Raw genomic sequence first — 12,418 nt, 5'->3', positions numbered from 1 at the left:
GGCCGGTGGCATGTGATCCCAGCAACATGTATCATGCTCTGTCAGGAAGCTGCTGCTGCTCGAATGCATACCAGATGGCAGGATCTGGGCCGCTTTATTGGACCATGGAAAGAAGCTGTGCAAGAGGTGAACGGGTGACAAGACAGTGGAAGCCCTTGATTCAGGACTGCAGAGACTTTGTACAGCCTTGGCTTCTGAATCTGTTCTACGCTGTCAAAGCAGCCAGTTGTCATCCTAATTGATGTGGGTGTGGGTGGAAATACTACCTTCCAGTTCTCAAATGTTACAGACCAAGACATTTTACTCAAGAATCCAGCATGATTCACAATGTTTGTATAATAAGCTTGTAATGGCATTTTAAAGGGAAAATGATGGAGTAGAGTGAGGGAGAGGAATGGGGGAGGTGGTGTTTAGCTAAGTTGAGGTGGGAATTTTCCAAAGCAGAATGGGGGTGGTCACATGATTAGGGCATCTGGGTTTGCTAATTGGCCCTGTCAGGTCTCCTGCCCTCCCACAGATACTGGGAGACAGACAAGCCCACATTTAGATGCTGGCTGGAACAAACAGTTAATAACTCCAGCAGCCTTTGCTTCTTCCCAGGTAGGAACTAGGGCTGGAATAGTTCAAGGAGTTTGGCCTTGCATTGGTAGAAACCGCTACTGTGAGTCACACAGAAGGCAGGATGTAGTTCTGTGGTTCTCAAGGCCCTCCAATGTAGTCTCTGGGGTGAGGAGGCCTCAGAACAGCCAGGCCCTCAGAATAGAGGGAGAGCAAAACCTGACCTGGCTTCTCTGTCCACAGAACACCCCCCGCCACACACACACACACACACACACTTCCTGGAGCTGTGGGGGGGGGGAGAAATTTGGTCATCTCATACCCCATCCAAAACCTAACAGACACCAGGTAGAAAAGCACAGCCTCTGGGCTTCCTTTATGCTTTTATACACTAGAATGCCTTTAGTCAATACCATATCACTGGCAGCTCCTGGCTGAGCTTCCAGCTGAGCTCCTGCACTTGGGGCCATAGTGGCCCCTTCAGGGCCTCTTTCCTAAACAACTCCTGTCCTTCCCCTTAGGCATCTCCATCTCCTCACTCAGGCCCCAGAGCACTTTCCTGGACTCACCCTCTTTGGGTCCCTGCCCTTAATTACCATGGGCACTTGAAGGTGCCTGCCAGCTTAGCCTTGCTCCAGTACTCTCTGCCTGAACTGTCTTCCTGCACAGCCTCAGCCCATAGCTAGGACTCCAATACAGTCTCATTTTGTCTTCTCATAGCCCTCAGACTTGGATAGCTTCTGCTCCCTGCAGCTACCCACCTAGGGACTGCCTTCTCCACTTGCCCCACTCCCCACCTCCCGACTTCCCTATCAGTGTTGATTCCCTGTCATTAAAATGCCCCAGCTAGTGGTATGTACTGGAAAGAAGCACCAGAGAAGTTAGTCTAACAGTCTTACCTCACTCCAGCACCCCCAAAGAGCTCTGTAAATATAAATTGGATAGGCGAAAGTGGAAACCTGGTTAGTGAGAAAACGGGGGATGTGGGGGTGGTTGGCCTAAAAGAGGGATGAAGCTTCTTCCCACTCCCTTAAGAAGTCTGACAGTGGAGAGATGCTGAGAGGTAAAGGAAGAGTAGAATGGCAGGACAGTCATTCTGGGAAGGCTGGTTTCACACTGGGCTTTGAAATCAGAAGCTAAGGAAGCAGTGGAAAAGATAAAGTTTGAGACAGTGATGGCTTAGGAAACGTAAAGAGACAATGGAAGCAGGATCTACAGCTCTTAAAGGTGTACCTACCCTGTACCTGTTGCCAATAAATATTTGAGGGGGAGAGGAAAAAAATTGTCGGTGGCTATTTCAGATTACCACACTTGTTAGAGAAGAGCTTATATCTTCTGGAAAATGAACACTGGGAGTCCAGAGTCTATGAAGACATAGTCTCATTTGGTGATATATTAGAGTCCATTAAGTGATATAGCTAGTAGGCCCCAAGGGCAGTGCTTTACAGTAGAATCTCTATGCAACAGGAATCTAATTCTTGCTCACTTAACAGTCTAGAACAAGTGTTCAGGCAGTAGATCATTCCCTTCTTTGTGATCATTCAGGCACTCAGGCATGCAAAGAAGGTTCTCATGGACCTAGCATGAAAGTAACACATGCTTCTCATATTCATTTGGAGAGAGCTCAGTCAAATGGCCTCACCCAGCTGCAAAAGAAGGCAGGAAAATGTCATCTTCTGGCAGGAGAAGGGGGTGGTAGACAGCAAATGTGGTAAGCAGAATATTGGACTCCCCAAAGATAGCTACATACCAATCAACAGAGCTTGTGACTATGTTACCTTATGTAACAAAAAGAACTTTAGAGGTGTAGGATCTTGAAATGGACATGTTACTCTGATTAGCCAAGTGGGCCAGTGTTATCCCTGGAGTCTTCATGAATAAAAGGGAGGCAGGATTCAGGGTAAGAGAAATACTGTGTAAGATGTGATTGGCCATTGATGGCTTTAAATTTGGAAGAGGGCCAGCAATCAAGGGGTGTGGAAACCTCTAGAAGCTAGAAAACACAAGAGATGGGCTTTAAGAACTCTCAGGAAAACTGCAACTTGTTTTGACATCTTGATTTTAGCCTAGTGAGACCCATTTTTGACTTCCAGTCTCCAAAACTCTAAGATACTAAATTTATGATGTTTTAAGCCACAAACCCATGGCTTTGTTAGAGTGGAAACGGGAACTAAAACAACATTTGGCAATTGCCTTTTTAAGAGTTCTCTATTGGTCTCAGAAAATGTTTTCATTTCCTACTTCATGTCTAAGCATCCTGTCTCGAGCTTTTGGGGACCACATGGGACTGGTGGACTTAGTGTGGTGACGCTCCAGCAAAATGTGTTCCCCAGACCAGTACATTGTGCAGGAGCCAGGTTCCCATAGAAAAATGCATGTTCTCAGACATCTTGGAACTTACTGAATGAAGAACTCTGGGCTGGGGCCCGGCAGTCCGTTTCTTAACAAGCATTCCAGGTGAGTCTGGCATTTGCTGAGATTTAAGAAACACTGTTTTAGGAACTGGTCTGCAGGGAATGGGTTCTGGTGTCCCTATGGGTGGTCTATGGAACTAGCATTCAACAGGGCTCTGGTACACAGACTTCCTGTCTTTTCCTCAGCAGTCTCTGAGTTTAGCCCATGTTATGAGCTGAGGTGGTACCCTGAAATTCTGTTGAAATCTTACTCCCAATGGGGTGGTATTTGGAGATGAGGCCTTTGGAAGGTAGATGGTCATGGAGGTCGCGCTCTTGGGAATAGAACTACCTACATCGTCTATAATGAGAGAGCTTACCAGTTTGCTCTTCTTTTCTACTGTATAAGGATGCAATGAACTCTGCCATTTACAACTGGGAAGACCTCTCTCAGCAGAACCTGACCATGTTGGTTTCAGACTTCTAGCCTCCAGAATTATGTGAAAATAAATAAATACACATACATGTATGTATACATATATGTATACACATGTTTTACATATGTATTTGAGACAGGGTTTCACTAAGTAAGCCAGGCTGGCCTGGAATTCACTGCATAACCTAAGCTGGCCTGGAATTCATGATCCTCCTGCCTCAGCCTCCTGGATGCTAGTATTATTACAGACACACAGCATCACTCCTGGCTTAAATTTCTACTTTTAAAATTATATTAGTGTGTGTGTGTGTGTGTGTGTGTGTGTGTGTGTGTACATTCCATGGCACAAATATGGTCAGAGAACAATGTTGTAAGGTTGGTTCTCTCCTTCCACTTTTATGTGTTTCAGGGGTCTATCTCAGGTTCAGGTTTGCATGGTAAGCACCTTTGTGCTCTGAGCCATGTCACTGGCCTCAAATTTCTATTTTTTAAAGATTGGTTTTATTTTTTAATTGTGTGTGGGTGTGTGTGTACATGGGTGTACAGGTTCCTGTGGAGGTCAGTGGTATTGGATCACCCTGAACTCTGACACTCTGGAAGAGCAGCAGGAGCCTGCTCTTAGTCACTGAGCCATATCTCCAGCCCCTCAAACTTGTTTTTGATAAGCTGCTAGTTTATAGATTGCCCAGACATTTAATTGGCTGAATGTTTGTGCCCAATCCCCAATTCATATGTTGAAATTTTAATGCTCATTGTAATGAAACTAGAAAGTGGGACCACTGGGAGGTAATTACGTCCTGAGGTTGTGGCTCTCATGAATGAGACTAGTGCCCTTATAAGGAATCAGGATAGGGACTGGGGATGAAACTCAGTTGGTAGAGTGATGCACAAAGTCCTGGATTCAATCTCCAGCACCACCAAAAATAAAAAGGGGGAAAAGAAAGAAAGAAGGAAGAATGAATGAGAGAGGAAGAGAGGAAGGGAGGAAGGGAGGAAGGAAGGAGGGAGGGAGGGAGGGAGGAGGGGAGGAAGGAAGAGAAAGAGAGAGGAGAGAAAAGAAAGGAAGAAAGGGAGGAAGGAACAGAAAGGGAGGAAGGGAGGAGGGAAGGAAGGAAGGAAGGGAGGAGGGAAGGAGGAAGGGAGGAAGGAGGGAGGGAGGGAAGGAAAGAAGGAGGGAAGGAGGGAGGGAAGCAGGGAGGGAGGGAAGGAGGGAGAGAGGGGGAGGGAAGGAAGGAAGGAAGGGGGGAGGGAAGGAGGGAAGGAGGGAAGGAAGGAAGAGACATGAGAGCTTGCTGTTTCTGCTCTTCACCATGTATGGATACAAGGAAGTGGTGACAGTCTGCAAACTGAAAAGAGAATCTTACCAGCTCCACATCTGCCAACACCTTACCCTTGGACTTGACAGCTTCTAGAACTGTGTTAATGAACAGGCTGTGTAAGCCACCTTGTTCATGCAATTTGTTGTAGGAGTGTGAATTGACTAAGGCATCCTAGAGCATTTAACTCATCAGTGCTTGGTTTTGGCATCTAGACACTGCTGCACTTGCAAGTTTACCAGTTACTTCTGAATTGTCCTAGCATTTATGGTTGCTTCATGGAGGACATTCAACCTAAACCAAACCAAACACAGGTGTGATCTGAATGACACTTGTGTCATTTCCAAACAGTTTTCTCTGGTGGGCAGCAGATATGCCCTGCTCTCTTGATGGCAGGATGTGGTGGTAAGAACTTCAGTTCTAAACAAAGATGTCCCTGTGTCCAAGTGTGATATTTAGCATTAGCATTTAGCAATTGTGACCTTTGTCTGGTCTTAAGTTTCTGAACAAAGTGGTTTTGTGAGGTATAAATGAGTTGACATATATGTAAAGCCTGGCACATGAAGACTCATTAGAGATGTTAACAGTTACCATTAGTATGTGTCTTAGTTTGTTTCTTCACTGCTGTGACAAAACACTCTGACCAGTACCAACTTGGGGAGGAAAGGGTTTATTTGTCTTACATCTCCCAGGTCGCACGCAGTTCATCAGGGAGCCCAAGGTAGGAACTCAGGGCAGGAACCTGGAGGCAGGAGTTGGAGCACAGACCATGGAGGAATGCTGCTTACTGGCTTGCTCCCCTGGCCCCTGCTTAGCCTGCTTTCTTATGCAACACAGGCCCACCTGCCCAGGGGTGGCACCACCCACAGTGGGCTGGGCCCTTCCACGTCACTCAACAATCAAGAAGATGCCCTTCAGACATGGCCACAGGCCAGTCCAATAGAGGCAATTTCCCGATTGAGGCTCCCTCAACCCAGGTGTGTCAAGTTGACACTAAAGCTATCCAGCACAGTATGTGAAGAAATCCATGATTTCCAATGTACATTTAATGTACACATTGCTTACCAGCCAGTTTCAGTTAAACAAGCAGTAATTTACCAGGAAGTCTCATTACCAAATTAATGTTCTGTCCCAAAGTTCAAGTGCAACATGTAACCACATTTGAAACTCTAGATAAGAAATGTGAAGGTTGTTCAATTCTTAGGGCCTGAATTAGTTTTCCGGGGCTTCTGTAAGAAAGTACCACAGATGGAGTGACTTCAACAGCAGAAAATGTATTCTCACAGATCTATAATACAGACGTCTGAAATCAAGGTGTCACTCGGGCCAATTCCTTCTAGTGGTTCTCTGGAAGAATGTTCCCTTGTCCTTCTAGCTTCTTAGCTCCCAGGAGTCCTTAGTATTTCTCGCTGTGACAGCACAACTTGATAGTTTATGTCAGTCTTTAAACTGAGTTCTCACCTGTATAGCCTGAAGTCTCCACTTATAAGGATACCAGTCATTGGATTTAGGGCCCACTCTAATCCAGTATGACCTCACCTTAACTTTCTTCCATCTGCAAAGATGCTATTTCTGAATAAGATCCATTCATAGATGCTTGGGGGAGGTGGGCATCACTGAACCTATAATAGAGAACAAGCTATGAAGTGGAAATTGTAATTGAAGGCAGACTGTTTTTCCAACTCAAACTCAAAATAGTAATTAAACCCTATGTGAAAAAATGTGTTGCTTTTCATGGGACTATAAACTGAGTTAAGGACCATACTTTCTTGGAAAGAGTTCATTGTCATTACAGGCCCACTGGGGCTGCATAGTGAAGCAAAATGAGATTTAAACATGTAGACTATTCTTCCCAAAGGCAGCAAGTAGGAGCTATTGTAAACACATTAAGTATTATTGGAGCCCTAATGAGAAGCCTGGTTAAGTCAACTGTTCTTTATAATAGTAACAAGTTTTTAGAAAGCCCTTAGAAAGAATGCAAAAGATATCTGTATTCTTCCCAGAAAAGGGAGTCACCATATAAATGCAAATGTGGTAATATCATGTATGATAAGATTCCTTTTATCAAAAAAAATCAAAACTGTATGTTTGGAGGGGAGGTGCCCATCTGGAGGTATGCTACTGAGCATCAGTTAAGAACAGTGACAAGCTACTGTTCTGACTTCCCCCATGTGTTGCCCTAGTGATGCCGAGGCTGTGTCAGAGCCATGAAGTTGTTGTTTGAATGGATTCCTACAAGTATAAATGGCAGATTATTAATTTAGCTTCTTCCAAAACAATGACATAATATCTGAGTTTAACAAATGAATGTTCCAGATCTGGTGGCTGCTACTCTCTTAGGAGACCTCAGGCACTAGAGTTGATGTGCTGATGAATGATGTGCTGAACAAATGATGCAGTGTGCTAAATTGTTTCTCTCTGCCACAGGTACCATCTTCCTAATGATAAACCTTTCAAACCCTAATCAATGAGGACTATAACCTAACCTTACAATAGGCACACGATCCCTTCCCACCCATCCCCAGCCTACTTGAAGTATAGCAGTCACGTGATTGACTAAAGGAGTGGTGTCAGGAAGTGGAAAGATGTGAGCTAAAGATCTCCAGGTGAAGGCCTCCATAGTGAGTGGCATGAAGCCATTGAATCATCAAGTCCTTGCTCTGTGAAGAAGTTTGTCCACTGTCCTCTGTCCCTGACTGATAAGACTCAGTAGAGACCAGAGTCAGCCAAGATGTTATGAACTAAATGCATGAGTCATTAAGGAGGAAGTCAACTTTAGAGGGATGAAAAAGACCTGGTACATGCCCCTCAAAGGCCCCCTCGTGTTAGTCGGTGTATTAGTCTGTTTTCTGTTGCTATAACTTTGTTTCAAAGTACCTTATAATGCAGAGGTTCTAAACAGCATTGTGCCAGTGTCCTGGTGAGGAATACCTGGCTGTATCACCACATGGCAGAGAAATGGAAAGTGAACCAGCCATGTGCAGAAGGAGCTAAGTGCATGGGGAAGGGAGGATGGCACTGGCTTTATAACAACCAGCAGTGCTGCCTTAAGAGCTAACTCATTTCAGGAGACCAGCATTGGTTCCTCTCCAGGGGTGGTGTGGTTCCAACCTAACTGCCTTCTACTGGACTCCATCTCTTCCAGTGTGACTGTCTCTACTATGCCACACTGGGACTGAGGTATGAGAGGGGACACCCTCAAATTACATCCAAGTCATAGCCGCTAGTTTCCAGAAAAAATAAGCCAAATAGCTTCCAGGGTTCTGGTTGTGGGCGGAAGCAAGAGTGGAGCTGGGGACCGATGCAACTTTCCCCATAAAAGTAGCTAAAAAAGTTTTTAGTGGGAGGAAAGTGGTAAAATTACAGGAAGAAAGAAAAAAATGATTAGTCAGAGTGTTGCTATTATAATTTTTCTATTGTAACATGCTGGAGTTGATCTTTGATTTAGAGGAAGAAGCCTCCTGACGAGGAAGCTGGAGCTTAGAAGTTCCATGACTTGTGTTTAACAGTGTTTTGTTTTGTTTCCGTGGCATATTCAGAGGACAGGTCCTAGAAACAATGTCTTAGTGAATTAAGTGACTTCTAAAAGAGAAAGGTGCTGAATTGAAATTACCTCCAGATGCCATGACTATTAACAGATAGCTAACATCCAGATGCCAGGACTATTAACAGATAGCTAACATCCAGATGCCAGGACTATTAACAGATAGCTAACATCCAGATGCCAGGACTATTAACAGATAGCTAACATCCAGATGCCAGGACTATTAACAGATAGCTAACATCCAGATGCCAGGACTATTAACAGATAGCTAACATCCAGATGCCAGGACTATTAACAGATTTATCTCAGAGGTTGTTTTGTAGGAAGATGAAGCTGCTGGGTAAGAGATAAATTGAATCAAAATGGGGAGGATGGCAATGACTCCTCCCCCCAAAACCCACAACTTTTACTAAGGCCTGAAGAATTTGAGAAGGGTAATTTTTCTCCAGTTGAATTCACTTTTTCGAATCTTGGTTTTTAGGGGCTAGAGAGATAGCTCAGCTGTTAAGAGCACTGACTGCTCTTGCAGAGGACCTGGGATTGGTGCCCAGCACCCACATGACATCTAACTGCCATCTGAAACTCCAGTTCTAAGGGATCCAACACCCTCTTCTGGCCTCCACAGGCATTGCATGACATAGATGTACTTACATACATGCAGGCAAAACACTCATATACTCATAAAATAAATAATCTTTAATCTTGGTTTTAGATCACAACTTCCATAGCTCCTGAGTCAAGTTCCCTTTTCCTGACAATAAATTATAAAGAAGTCCTGAAAGCTGTGAAAGAATTCTGTAGAAAGTTGTAGGGCTCATGGTCATGAGCTTACAGACTGTAGCCAGAGCTCGCAGAGTGTAACCAGAGCTTGCAGAGTATATCCAGAGCTCGGAGAGTATAGCCAGAGCTTGCAGAGTATATCCAGAGCTTGGAGAGTGTAGCCAGAGCTTGCGGAGTATATCCAGAGCTTGCAGAGTGTAGCCAGACTTTGCAGAGTATAGCCAATCTGTCAGAATTCAATTAGGAAAGAACCCACTCTAAATATCTGGAGAGGGAGAATCTAATGAGGAGGATCAGTGGCATACCAAGAAACCAGAATCAGAGGAAGCCCGTTTGTTCCTGCAGCTGGCCTCAAACACAGCTGTTAAAACCAACTATGTTAGGGCCTGGGGAGATGGCTCAGCTAGTGAAGTACCTGCCTTGCAAGCATGAGAGCCTGAGTTTGATTCCCTAGAACCCACATAGAAAATTGCCAGGCATGGTGGTATGTGCATTTAATCCCAGTGCTGGGCATGCAGAGTCAAGCGGATCCCTAGTACTTGCTGACCAGACAGTCTAACTTACTTGGTGAGTGTGAGATCCAGGCCAGTGAGAGACCTTATCTCAATATAAGATGGACAGTGTCTAAGGAATGACACTTAAGATTGTCATCTGGCTTCCACGTGCATGTGTGCTCATACAAGTGCACACACACACACACACACACACACACACACACACACACTCACTCACTCACTTTTAACTTCCCTCTAAACAAAAACAACCCAGGAAATCATTAAGGAAAAAATAAGAATCTTACTATAAAACGAAAGCACATGAAAAGCCTACAACTGAAACATAATAATAATTGAAGGTTAGCGTCTGGGCTGTAAAGCTAATCTCAGCACATTTCTAAGGACAGCAAACACAGAGAGTACATTTTCTAAACACAATGGAATAACAAAAGTGCCATATGTTAGGAAGTTTAAAAATACACTTCTAAACCCCTCATGGGATGTCTACTGTGATTTCCTAATTTTCAATTCCAATTTTGATTATTTGTATTTTTCTGGATTTTCTTGTTCAATGACATCAAAAGTTTACCAATTTTCCTACATTTGTTGCCAAAGTACCATCCTTGACCGTGTTGATCTCTATTATGTTGTTTTGTTTCACTAATGTTTGCTCTCTATCTTTCAACTTTTTGAAAATAGAAACATTAGCCAATTTAACAACGTTTGTGTGGTATTTTTTTCTCATGAAACTCAAGGACAACATTATTAGTTTGAAAGGAAAACAACGGGGCAAGCCAGCTGAAAAGATAGCCATGCCTGCTGAGTACGGGTCCAAGAAAGCAGGGGAGCTCAGCAGTGTGATCAGAAGGTGGGTGCTTCCAAGAACGAGTAAGAACGCCCAGAGTCAGCAAAGCATGCTTGGGCTTTTGGCTGGTATCCAAAGGGACAGAAAATATCATGCTGAGTTAGAATTCAGACAAGCAGGCCAGCAGTGCTGCGTGGCAGAAGCTCCGTGTAAGCAACTGTCTGAACAGTATTTTTCATATAAAATGCAAGCTTTATTGGGAGCGCTGGCACGTACGTGTAATCCCAGCACTTGGAGGCAGAGGCAGAAGGATAGCAAGGTAGAGGCCAGCCTGGTCTATATAATGAGTTCCAGACCAGCCAGAGCTACAGAGATCTGCATCAGAAACAAAACAAGGGCCTTCAAGATGGTTCTGCATGTAAAGCTGCTTGGCGCTAAGCCTCATGATCTATGTTCAATCCCTGGGACTCGTGGTTAAAAAGGTTCAATCCACATGCATGCTGTAGCAGCCCCCTTGAGCCCATATATACATATACACAAATAAACAAATGTATTTTTTAATGCAGGATTCCTTTTCATTAACCCTTAATTTTAAAGAAAAATTGTGTGTGTGTGTGTGTGTGTGTGTGTGTGAGTGTATTACCTGCATATGTGAAAGTGTACCAATGACATGCAATGCCTGCGGAGGTCAGCAGAGGGCGACTGATTCCCCTGAAGCTGGAGTTAGGGACAGTTGTTAGAGAGAGAGAGAGAGAGAGAGAGAGAGAGAGATGTGGAGGTCAGAGGACAATTTGTAGGAATCAGTTCTCTTTCTACACTGTAGGTCTATCCCAGGGATCAAACTCTGGTTGTCCTGCTTTACCTGTTGAGCATTCTTGCTGGTCCCTTTTCATTAATCCTTAAAGTAATTTTATTACTGGGGTTTCCCCTCTTATTTTAAAGATGAGAAAATTGTAGGCAGAACAAGAAATAAATTCAGTCACTGTAATGACTGAACATTGGCCCTAAGTTTGTATTCAAGAGGAACTCTACCTGCCTCTCTTCAGAGTTTCACCATAACTGCAGGGCTCACTCTTACCTCTGTAGAGCTTAATGGGCAATTGCTAAAAACAGCCACGGTTAAGATAGTGAGAGCTTGGCACCCACCAACTCCTTTTGAGTAATCTCTAGCATATCTGAGAATTGTCAAGAAACAACAAAACAGCAAAAACAAAACAAAACAAAAAAACAAAAATCCCATCAAAAGTCACAAGATTAGAAAATGAAAGGAGGGGAAGAAAAATGTATACAGTGTAGGTGTGCAGGTTGCCTTAAGGCTGCATAAGCCGGAAAAACAAGCTGGAGCATCCCTTACCTACCCAGTACTTTTAGTTGCTGGGCCCAAGCTGGGGCTTTCTGCTGAACCTTGAACACAGACAGAGCATGTTTACTCAGAAACAATAGATTGTTTATTTAGAAGGAAGAATAGGACTGGAGAGATAGCTCAGCAGTTAAAAGCACTGGCTGCTTTTGCAGAGGACCTCGTTCAATTGCCAGCACCCACATGGCAGCTAACAACTGTCCACAATTGCAGTTTCAGGGGATCCGACAACGTCTTCTGACCTCTGCAGGCGTTGCACGACATGGGGGCACCTACTACATGCAGACAATATACTCATACACATAAAATAAAAATAATAGAAGCAAGAATACCAGCAAGAAGCCATATCCAAAACTTTGCTTCTCTTGCATCTCTTTTCAAGTTTTATCTGAATGTGGAGAGGTCCTTGAAAAATTTTCTTGACTTTCAGTTGAGAATTGTCTTCTATTATCTGAGTATCTTGATGTTCCAGTCCTTGGACAAGAGCTGCTACATGGCCAAACTAGCTTGATAAATCCTATGTACATTCTTCTCCTTCAAGAGCTTTTCTTAGGACTGTAACTATGAGTTTTCTACCTCATTACAATTGTTAAGATTACTATTATGATCCTGGCAGAAGACAGGCAAGGACATAGAAGCATAAATGGTGGTTCAGTTCCTAGCCTGAGGCAGCTGGGAGTGAGTCCTCATTTAAAGCTAGGCTTCACGGTGGAGAAACCATGCTTAGCTACT

This window comes from Nannospalax galili, unplaced genomic scaffold, assembly GCF_000622305.1.
Source record: "Nannospalax galili isolate Female #2095 unplaced genomic scaffold, S.galili_v1.0 scaffold382, whole genome shotgun sequence".
NCBI lineage: Eukaryota > Metazoa > Chordata > Mammalia > Rodentia > Spalacidae > Nannospalax > Nannospalax galili.
The sequence above is the reverse complement of the archived record's forward strand: the minus strand, read 5'-3'. Positions refer to the sequence as shown.